The sequence below is a fragment of the Tursiops truncatus genome, chromosome X, assembly GCF_011762595.2.
Source record: "Tursiops truncatus isolate mTurTru1 chromosome X, mTurTru1.mat.Y, whole genome shotgun sequence".
Classification (NCBI taxonomy): Eukaryota; Metazoa; Chordata; class Mammalia; order Artiodactyla; family Delphinidae; genus Tursiops; species Tursiops truncatus.
The window spans coordinates 30,252,705-30,264,501 of NC_047055.1; the positions used below are offsets into that span (position 1 = coordinate 30,252,705).

Below are 11,797 nucleotides of genomic sequence, written 5' to 3' on the forward strand. Positions count from 1 at the left end.
TGTGTTACCACATCTCTGATGGGTCTGTCTGCCTGCCCTCTATTTCCCTGCTGTGAATCAAATGCTGGCTACGAACGCTCAGCTTGGCCTGATGATGAGGACACGACGATTATGGTTGACCTGAGTGATCAAGTCCCGGGATATTTACAGCTTTGGCAGCGAGGGAAATGCAAAGACTGCTGAGGTGTCATTGGGGGTGGCAGGTGGGTTGTGTGAGGAGGAAGAGTGATAATTTTCTAAACCAATCTCCTCAACATTTTACGAAATACTGATCTCCATTCAAATTTGAAGCCATGCCTTATGATAAGCCTTTTTTCTCTTTACTTTTTTTTTTCCTTCCAGAAGGAAAAATAAGTGCTTCAGAACAGTGCTTTTGGATAAAGTTTAATTTTTCACTTTGATTCTCTGAGGGGTAAAGAGCATGCATAGAGTATAAAATCTCTCCGTGCTATTGGGTATTTTAAAAATATATTGTTAGAGCACGTACTATAATCCTCATCCCCCTTTCTCCCTTTCATTCATCATCCATCCACCTGCCAGAGATTAAAGAAACATTTGAAGAAGTTCACGTAGCTTATAACTTTCTTATCCCATAAGTGATACTTGAGTGTTGGAGAAAAATCAGATGATGTTAATAAGCAAAAGAAAAAGAAAATAATGATCACCCTTAATGGGTACCCAGAGGTAACCATTGCATTACACTCTGGTTTTTTTTATGCATATATGTATTTGTCTATGAAAATACAGATGATCATAAATAATATATATTAATATATAATATATTAGATATATAAAACAAAAAATAGACTATAATGCAATACACACGACATAATGTGTGTGTGTGTGTGTATATATACATATAATGTCTTACAACTTTTTTTTTGGCGAACACGCTATTTTATAAACTGTTTTATTTAATAACATTATTTTAATAATTAGGCTCACATACCCAAATAGTGTAGTTAGGACATTTCTCTTGGCTGCAGATTCTGTTCCCAGCCAGATGTTCAGCAGGCAATGCCCCGGGACAGATGTATTAGTTGTTTATAACCAGGGTCTGTTCTGTTCTTTTGAGGCTGAGGCAGATTCTGATTGCACAGTGCCCACGCCATACTGATTGCTAATATTTGACTATTACCCCTGAAGGTCACAGGCAATCTCTAGCTTCTAGAGAATACCACCGTGTGGTTAGAATTAGGCTAGGGGCAGCCTAGCAAAAATCTGCCATGTGCTGGATGTCCATGGGAGATGCGGATGTGTAGATCCCCCTGCCCCACGAAGAGCTTACAGAGCATTTAGGTAGTCACGCCGTACATGTAAGCAAAGATGACTAACAGAGCTGCTACTCAATATTGGTTAGGTTCGTTACCAGATGAATGATGTGGTCTGCAGAGATGTTAGAGTTCAGAAGCCTGTAATAGTTAGAGAAGGCTTCACAGAGGAGATAATACGTGAGATAAGAGGAGAAGGGGGATGCGATTCAAATGAAGGGAATAAGAAAAACATATAGTACATTTGGGAAACTGCAAGAAGCTTAGTTTTGCTTTTAGAATCATGCTATGTCCTTCCCTTGCTCTGTGAGGGTTTTGACCCTGGCCAAATATATTTTCTGGGCTTCCTTGCCAAACGGCTTCTGGTTGGATTTGACCAATAGGAGATGCCAGTCAGACATTGGTGGGCAGGAGAAGGGGAGAAGCCATGGTCTCCCCCCCTCTTCCTCTCGGCTTTCATTTGGGTTTCTGGCAGTTGGCAGTGTTTCCTCTGTGGCTCTAGATCTTATTGGGAAGCTCCAGGGTCTCAACTTCTATTGAGCGGCTCTTCCTCCAAGGTTCCAGCTCCTCTCTGGTGTTCCTGGCTCCTGGTTCCCAGGCCCTGGTAATATTACCTCCTGCCTTGTCCCTCAGCCGTAAGGACGGTAGCAGCTTCTTGCAGTTAGTAAGGTCTGGGTTGCTTCATCTTTCCCCCATTGCTCTTCCTGTTCTTCTCACACGGTTGTAGCTTGTTTCCTGTATTAAATTACGTCTATGGAGCTAGCTGGTGTGGGTTCTCTTTCCCTGGCTGGATCCCAACTGATGCAGTCTAGAACAGGAAGTGGAAAAGATGAGGCTGGAAAGATGGTTAGGGCCAGATTGGTGAATGACTCTGTTTCTTGCCCAGGTAGGCGAGCTTGCTATACCATAAGAAGCTCCAAAACGGTAGAGAATATATTCAGTTGCTGAAAGGTCAGTGTTTGTGTCCCGTAGATTTCATTTCATGGCCCAGATGTCATTTGTAGCAAAAGTGTGGAAGTGACCTGAACTTCTCTTCTTACTCACTTCACGCACTAATAGACATCTAGACGAGAGGAGGAAGAGAATGAAAATGGAGTGGAATTCAGCTTCTTGGTGATGAATCCAGTCATGGAGATAGAGTCATACTCCAAGCAATGGGAACACTGACACCTCGGTCTGCCTTGGGAGATATAGAAGCCTTTTAGGAGGTGGTGATATGTGAACTAAGTCCTAAAAGTAGGCGTGTTAGTTTCCTATTGCTTCTATAACAAATTACTACAAACACAGTGCCTCAAAACAACACAAGTTTATTATCTTCCACTTACGGAGGTCAGAAGGCCGATACATGTCTCACTGGGCTAAAATCAGCGTGTTGACCTGGCCGTGTTCCTTTTGGAGCCTCTAGGAGATGATCATTCCCTGGCCTTTCCCAGCTTCTAGAGCTGCCTGCATTCCTTGGCCCATGGGCCTCTTCTTCCATCCCTCGTCTCCCTTATAATGACCCATGTGGTTCCATTGGGCTCTATTAAAGGATCCAGGAGAATCTACCCATCCCAAGATGGAGATCACATCTAAAGAGTCCCTTTTGCTAGGTAAGGTAACATTCACAGGTTCTGGGGGTTAGGATATCTTTGTGGAGGTGGCATTATTTTGCCTGCCACAGTAGGGTAGAGGTTCATTAGGTAAAGGAAGAAGGGAAAGTATATTCTCATCAGAAGGAGCAGAATGTGCTGGACAGAGGCAAAGGATGATGAAGCACATTCTAGCCCATCAGCAGATAATTGTTATCACTGACATTTCTCCAGCAAAAAAGCATGTTTACTATGGCCTCGGGAGCATGCACAGTACCTCACATCCCTACACTACAAGCAGAAATAAGATGTTTAAGCCAAGATACAGGCTATCCTAAAGCTCAGCTGAATATCACCCCTTGGCAAAGTAGACAGGACATTGGACTTGGAGTCTAATGGTCCCCATTAGCCTATTTCGGCTTTGCCAGCTATCTTAGTCCTTCAGGGCTGCTCTAACAAAAATGTCATAGACTGGGTAGTTTATAAACAAGAGGAATTCATTTTTCACTGTTCTGGAGGCTGGGAAGTCCAAGATCAAGGTGTTGGCAGGTTCAGTGTCTGGTGAGGGCCTGCTTCCTGGTCCATAGACTGATGTCTTCTCACTGTGTCCTCACATGGAGGAAGGGTCACTCTCATAAGGACACTAATCCTATTCATGAGGGCTCCACCCTCAGGATCTAATCACCTCCCAAAGGCCCCACATCCAAAGACCATCACAGTGGGTGTTGTGTTTCAGTATATGAATTTGGGGGGACACAAATATTCAGACCGTAGCACCACCAAATAGCTATGTAGTTTTGAGAGAGTCACCTTATCCTCTTTTAGCCTCAGTTTCCTTCTCTAAAATGGGGATAGAGGATCCCAACCTCATGGGGCCATTACTATCATTTAGGGAGATAATTCTTGTGGAAGCTCCCAAGACACTTCCTAGTACACAGCTCCCACTTATTCAAGAAGCCAAGGCAGCAGGCCAGGGTTGGGTGGTGAGTGGATGTAATGGAACTAAGCATTTGTCTGTCCCCTGTTTCTCCACTGATAACAGTCACTAGCATTTAATGAGCGCATGTTACATATCAGGTGATCTCCCCAACAACGTTCTGAGGAAGGCAGTATTAGAATACCCATTTTGTAGGTTAGGAAACTGAGGCTTTGAGAGTTGAAGTGACTTACCCAAATTCACAAAGCTAGTAAGGGACCCAGTTAGAAACTGAACCAAGTTGAACAATGTTCTTAATTGACTAATGCACCATAACTAAACCAAAATCTGTCTCTGTCATCGTGGAACTAAATCTTGGTCTTTCCTTGTTTTTTCTCTGTCTGATTCCTGTAGTCTGCTCTTCTCAGGTTAGACTTTCCTTCAATTGGTTACTCTCTGTTAGTTTCTCTGCTCAGTTCCACCCTGTTTCTCTCCCTAAGCCAACCTATCCTCCAGACAGTGTAGGGATAGTGGAAATGGGATAGGCCTGGAAATTAGCTGCATGACCTTGGACTAGAAACTTCTCTAAGCCCTTGTCTCATCCATAAACTGAAGATAATAGAACATAGTCTCTTTTTTGGAGGATTATGTAAAACATGTGCCAGTCTCTAACATTTCGATAATCAATGTAAAAAATCCCTAGCATTTTATAAAATATTATTTCCTTTCCATTCAAAGACGTCTTCAGGGATTTGTCTCAGGAGCCAGACTAACCAAGTTGGAATTTAAGCTCTGTCACTTGCTCGCTGTGAGACCTAGGGCAAGTTGCTGTGCATCGGTTTCTTAATCTATAAAATTGGAATAATAACAGTGCCGAACACATAGTGTTATTGTGAGATTTAAAGAGATGTAAAGTCTAATATGGCTTGGCCCATAGAAAGTAGCTGTTGTTTGTCTCCATAGGCATCCAGGGTGTGTTAAATTCTTAAATATCCCTTACTCCCTTATTATTCCTTATGAAATACTGATGCAGTAACAATAATAAGTCCTAAGCAAAATTCAGTCTTCTGATCTTAAATTTCCTCAACTGTAAGATAGGAATAACTATAGCACCTCCTTCACAGTAATATTTATGAGGATTAAGTGCAGTAAAATATTGAAAGCACTTAGCAGTGCGTGGCATGGTAAATTTTCTATGTGTTGGCTGCCATGATTATTCATTTGGTCAACAAATATTTATTGAGCACTTTCTAGATACCTGGTACTGTTGCAGGTACTGGGGCTGCAGAGTGGTGAACTCTGCCATCATAGAGATGACATTCTCATAGGGAGTAGAGATGTAGTGGTGACTGCTATGAAGAAAAATGGAGAAAAGTAGGGTGGTGAGGTAAGTACTCTCTGAGGACCTTGAATGCATATGACATTGGAGTATGTCAACGAGTCAAAGAAAGGACTTGTTTGGCAGATCACAGCATTGGCCGTTTGTGCTGGGTGCTGCATTTGGAGCAGAGAACGGCAGATAATCAGAAAGGCTGAAGGGTGCTGACTAGAATTCTGGCAGCAAGCCCCACTGACATTTACCAAAGTCAGCAGCGAGGCAAATAAAGAGAAGGTACTTTCTCTGTGCAAGTCTGAGGATGTATTGGACTCTGATTTTTTTTTTTTTTTTTGCATGTTCTGGACAAACTGGTCCAAATAGTCATGTTTTTTAAACCTCATGAAACTATTTATTACCCTTTATTAGCCTCCAGAACGGGGACTAGATCGCTTCCTAGAGGTTTCATGCGATGTGTGGATCTTTACAGGAGCTCATTTATTCTCTGTGTGAAACACGATGTTGGTGCTTTCAAAAAATGTAAGTAATAGCTAGCTAACAAACATCCTTGCGCTGAAACGCTGGTGGCGAGTGGAAAATTTGAAGATAACTGGTCCCCAAGTCTAGTGGTACTTCTCTATTCAACCCTACCAAAGTAGCCTTACTACTAAATGTATCCTGCCTTGGAGTCATGTGGAGGCACTGCCTTCTGCCTTCTATTAGAGGGTCTAAATACTTGTAGACTTGCCCATTATGTCAAAGAGATATCGACAAGACCAGAAATAGTAAGACACTCAAAATTTAAACGAGACTTCCCTTTGATAGCCTCTTTGGGATCTTACAGGAGGAAAGTGCTGACAATTAGGGGAGAGTGACAATGAGAATAAATGAATACCTGGATCACATGCAAGAGGAACAACTCAATTGGATGACTCTTTCACACCAAGCTTAACTACCATTCAGATAATGGACTCTGAGGGCTAAGGTGTCACTAAAATGCCATCCAACCTACTCATATCTCAGGTGTTTAAAAATTCCCACAGCATTTTGATAGAACCAGAAAGAAGAGTGACATTGAGTTTGACATTTTAGAAAATTAATGAACAGGGCTGCATTGACATGAAAAGAGCAGTGTGATAAAATTCCACTGGGAGGCGATATTCAGACATACTTGCAGGCAGCTGGGCAATGAAATCTTATCTTGTCAGATAACTGGGCCTCGGTTATTAGGAGGGATTAAGAACTAGGTTCCAAATCTCAGGAGAGGACCTAGAAATAATTCAATTTTTAGTCATAAGGTATGCCATATTTACTGAATGCCTGTCCTGGCCAGATGCTGGATGAGACACTTGGGAAATAACTAGCCTTGTCCTGTAGGAACTCACGCCAGAGGGAGACAGATAAGTAATTTAGTACATTAAGTCCTATGACAGAAGAACAGGGCACTGTGGGAACACACAAGAAGGGAGCTAGAGCAAAACTGGTGGAGGTGGGCTTCCCTGGTGGTGCAGTGGTTGAGAGTCCGCCTGCCGATGCAGGGGACACAGGTTCGTGCCCCAGTCCGGGAAGATCCCACATGCCGCGGAGAGGCTGGGCCCATGAGCCATGGCCGCTGAGCCTGCGCGTCAGGAGCCTGTGCTCCGCAACGGGAGAGGCCACAACAGTGAGAGACCCCGCGTACCGAAAAAAAAAAAAAAAAAAAACTGGTGGAGGAATGACTAAGCTGAGACCTACTACTGAGCAAGAATTTCATGAAGGAGAGGATAGGTAAGGGAGATCTGAAAGCCTGGAGGAGTTAGGCTAAATATCTAATCGGTTCCCTGGTGATGGATACAAGTTGAACCATTCTGGGCTAGTGGTTACCTGTATCTGTCCTCACAGCTTTTGCTGTACCCAGATGTTATGCCAACAATTTCTCTTTCTGTGAGTGATCAAACCACTGTTTGCTTATACTGAAAATTTCCTGCCCATTCTTTTAATTAAAATTAAATCAATCTCTCTCTGATCAGGTATGTATGTGTGTATTTTTTTTTCCCTCCTCTTTCCATGATTTTGATAATTGAAGAGATTGGGGATTGTCCTTTAGAGTAAATCACCTGTTGGCTTTACCTGTTTTTCCTTGTGGTGTCATTGAACTTATTCCTCTAATCCTTATAGTTCTGAAAACTGGAATTTAGAACTATACCTTATTGGATTGAGGTTAAACATTTCTCATAGGATTGCTTCATAGATGAGGCTGCATGTTGCAGATTGCATCACATTGAGACCCATATAATGTGTGGTTGACTCCGTATTAGTGAAAGGATCATTGGGTTAATGTGATGATTGGGTTAAGATGATGGCTGCCGGCTTGCTCTATTGAAAAGTTAACCTTTTGCCCCTTTTCAGCTAGCAAGTAATCCATGCGGGTGATCCTTTGGCACTATGTAAATATGGAGTTTCCCATCAATCTATCACCTAATAGATTTTGTTTTCCTTCAGGGTCCTTGCGCAAATCGATTACTTCAGTGGGGTTTTCATCGCTGCCTATTCTTACATAATTTGAAGGGAGATAGTGGTTTTGCCGAGATCTTTGCTTGGTTCAGAGGCATATGAACTTGCTATATCAGACTATACGTGCATTATACATACATTATACAGTTTTTCCATGTAACTAATCAGCCAACCACATCTCCTCATCACTGTTGATTATACCACATCCAGGGGCAATGGGTAAAGGTACATTCATTAAGTAATTTAAAATAAGGTGTGAGTCAATTCTTTGGGGGTATGGTTTTCAATAAGAAGTGTTGTTGGCATGGGGGTAGGAGCAGAAAGTCAAAAGTCAGGAGTTGCCAGTGCTGGAGGATGGATTACTGAGATAAGGAATGTGGCAAGAGAAACAACATTGAAATGTAGGTCAGAACTAGACCAGAGTGAGGTTACATGCTGAGTCTGAGAGTGTGGCTAGACCATGGGTCACAAACTCAAGTGCCTACAGAGACTGAGAGGTAAAGGGAGTGAAGCAAGCCAGGTGTAAGGAACAAGAGGCGTGATGAGGCCTATGAAAGGAACGGAGGTCCTCTGTCCTGTCTAAAGAGGGCTTCTACTACTTAGCAACAGCTAATTTTTGTAAGGTGCAAAATGGATCTAGTGTTGCCAGATCTTTTGATATTGCTGGAGAAGCCGGAAGTCTGAATCATAAAGGGAAACAAAACAATATAAAAACGGGAACAACCAATTTGAAGAGTAAATTAAAAATATGTACAGCGTGGGCTTCCCTGGTGGCACAGTGGTTAAGAATCCGCCTGCCAATGCAGGGGACACGGGTTCGAGCCCTGGTCTGGGAAGATCCCACATGCCTTGGAGCAACTAAGCCCCTGCGCCACAACTACTGAGCCCGCGCGCCTGGAGCCCGTGCTCCGCAACAAGAGAAGCCACTGCGATGGGAAGCCCGTGCACCGCAACGAAGAGCAGCCCCTGCCTGCCGCAACTAGAGGAAAGCCCACACGCACAGCAATGAAGACCCAACACAGCCGAAAATAAATAACTTAATTTTAAAAATAATAATAAAAATATATACATATATATGTACAGTGTAACAAATCTGTTCTTGGGCCTCATTTGGCTTATTGGGCATAATTTTGCCAAACTTGGTCTGAAAAGCCTTAAATTTGTATTTACTAAGGTCAGAAATTGTGTGGATAGGTTGAGGGTGTCTACTTTAGGTAGGGACCCAGAGCTCAGGAACTAGATAGTGCCTGATAACCGGGGATATTTACCAATCAACCCTGATCCTGCTATGGTGCTTTCATATTTGTCTATACAGTCTGTTTCCTAATTTGATTCAAGTTCTCTGAATGTATGCATCTTGTCTTCTTCCCACAGCTTCTTGCATGTTACCCTTCATATACCAGGTCCTTGAAAGAGGGATGATGGTGATGAGGACGATGATGATGGTTTCTACCGAGTAAAAAAATCAAGGTAAGTTATTCCATGTTCTTTTTATCATGGATAAGCAAGAATGATGAATGAATTTTCTGCATAGCATAAAGTGCTGCAGAGTTCATCTGTGAACTGATTTTGCCATTTAATGTTACTTTCAACAAAGCATTCATAAAATTTCATGGCTGCAGCTGTTCCGTATTATTATGTTCTCTCTTGCAAATTTTCTTAACTAGAAGCCATTCCTCATTTTTATGTTGTAATGTTTAAGAAAGTAATGAATGATTAAGGTAATCAGGAATACATGAAGTTGGGGGAAGACACATACATATGTATTTTTAGTCATATTTGAAGAGTGGCACTTAAATGATAGTGTACTAACTCTATCATAACATCAGGGAAATTTATATTGTATGCCTGGTCCGGCTCCATTTTCTGGAAAAATAAGTTCTTAAATATGTCACATCTATCACGTGACTTCCGAATCTAAACTAGAAATGGGAATTTTTCTTTGTTCCATTTTCTCCCAAGCATTCTCTGATCTCTCTCTCTCTCTCTCTCTCTCTCTCTAACCAAATACCAATTTAAGGACAGAAGGGCATAAAAAGGGGAGTCTAAATGTAGGTGCTAAAGGCAAATTATGTATTTCACAACTTTGGCTAGGAATGACTGTTTAAGTGAGTAGCTCATTAACCCAAAGGAGTAAATTTTTAATGGTGACACTTTGGCAGAAAGTTTTTTTTATTAATAATTCCAATTACTAAGTGTCTTCTGTGTGCCCAGCATTGTAATAGCTGATTTTAGTACCACGTATCAGACTGTCTGAAATTTTTACTATACCCTGGCAAGGAAAGTAGCATTAGCCCCACTTACAGATGAGGAAACCAAGGCTCGTAGAGTTGAAGTAACTTGTCCAATGACACGTATCTAGTAGATACTGGAGCTGGGATTAGTACCTGTGTCTGCTGCAGATGTTCTTGCCTTATACCATACTGCCTCCCACTATTGTTAAATAACAGTCCTGAAGAAAATAGGGACCCTATATCCATGTTACATAGTTATGTAGTCCTTAACCTCCGATCAAAATATATATGAATTTTCCCTTGGGAATGGCATGGTCTATAACCAGAATGCCCTCAGATCCCAGTAGTCTGAAAAAGGAAAAGCAAAAACCTTGCTTTTCATTGACTTTGGTTGGTTGACCAGATGGTTCTCTATTTGTGCTTTTCATGGGAGAGGGGGATTGAAGGGTAGAATTTAACCAGTGCCCTGGCTCAAGACGGATCTGGTTCCCCTCCAGCTCACAGGTACATGTAAAATAAGGTAGTCATAGAAGGACAAATACTGCATGGTTTGACTTATGTGAGGTATCTAAAATAGTTGAACTCAGAAGCAGAGTGTAGAACGGTAGTTGCCAGGGGCTGGGGGAGGGGGAAACAGGGACTTGCCATTGAACAGGTATAAAATTTCAGTTAAGCAAGATGAATAAGGTCTAGAGATCTTCTGTACAAACATGGTGCCTATAATTAACAGTACTTTATTGAACACATAAAAATTGGTTAAGAGGGTAAATCTCATGTTAAGTGTTCTTACCACGATAAAATAAAAATTAAAATATTAACATTAGGCTGAGTGAAAGATGCCAGGCACAGAAAAGGGCACACTGTACAGTTTCATTTATAAGAAGTTCTAAAACAAGGAAAACTAATTTGGGATGATAACAGATCGATGGTTGTCTTGTGGGGGAGGGGTGACTGGGTTGGAGCACCCTGGAACTTTTGAGCATGGTGGTGGCCATGTTCTCCGTTTTGATGGGGGTGTTAGTTACACAGTTGTATGCATTTGTCAAAGATGATTGAACTTTATATTTAAGATGAATACATTTCACCATCTGTATATTATACCCTGATAAAATATTAAAAACAGTCATTTAGAGGGCAAAACTAATAGCGTAGTGTGAATTAATTTAATCATATAAATCACCTAAGGCTAAAACAACTTTTTATCCCCAGAAAACTCTCTTTTACAGCAGACCTGACAGATGATTTCCAGAGTCATCTTGGGTATTTCAAGAGTTTGGGAAGTCATTATAAGGTGTATGTGTACTATAAAGTTGGTAACTCTCGTGTTTTCAATTTAATTTAAAATACTTGTAAGTCAAATAAAATAGTAACTAACATTTACTGAGTGTTTGCCAAGTTCTAAGGGCATAGATGAGTTTTGTCTGTTTTTGTATCTTTTATGAAATATGCAATCATATTGGAATAGGAAAATTAAAACTGTCTTTTAGAAAACTCTAAAGAATCTACCAAAAAGTACTAGAACTAATAATTGAGTTTAGTGAGTTCACAGGCTTTAAGCTCAAAACACAAAAATTCATTGTACAAAACTCTTTCATGCTGTTGGAAGAGTAACTGACACTTTTCAAAATATATGCCTTTTATTTCTTTTTATTTTGGCCTATTGCCCTTGCTCAGCCATCAGATACAATGTTGAATAAAGTGTAAGTATGCACAGCCTTATGTTCTGACCTTGGGGGAAAGCATTCAGTCTTTCACTATTAAGTACTGATGTTAGCTGTGGGATTTTTGTAGATGCCCTTTTTAATGAGAGTTTACATCTCGAATGGGTGTTGAATTTCTGACAAATACTTTTTCTGCATCTATTGAGATGATCGTGTGGTTTTTCTTCTTTACTTGATTCATATGGTGATTTATATTGATCGATTTACAAACATTGAACCAGCCTTGCAATCTTGAGATAAGACTCACTTGGTCATGATGAATTATCCTTTTAATAT

General features: G+C 41.1%; 1 long non-coding RNA gene across 1 annotated transcript in view; it reads left to right on the forward strand.

Moving 5' to 3' along the window:
* LOC141277583 (uncharacterized) overlaps positions 1-5,659 on the forward strand; it is a 189,210-nt gene extending 183,551 nt beyond the window's left edge. Inside the window, exon 3 of the long non-coding RNA XR_012329197.1 lies at positions 5,503-5,659. This is a non-coding gene — a long non-coding RNA (uncharacterized lncRNA). The remainder of the gene's footprint in view (positions 1-5,502) is intronic.
* Positions 5,660-11,797: the final 6,138 nt, after the last annotated feature.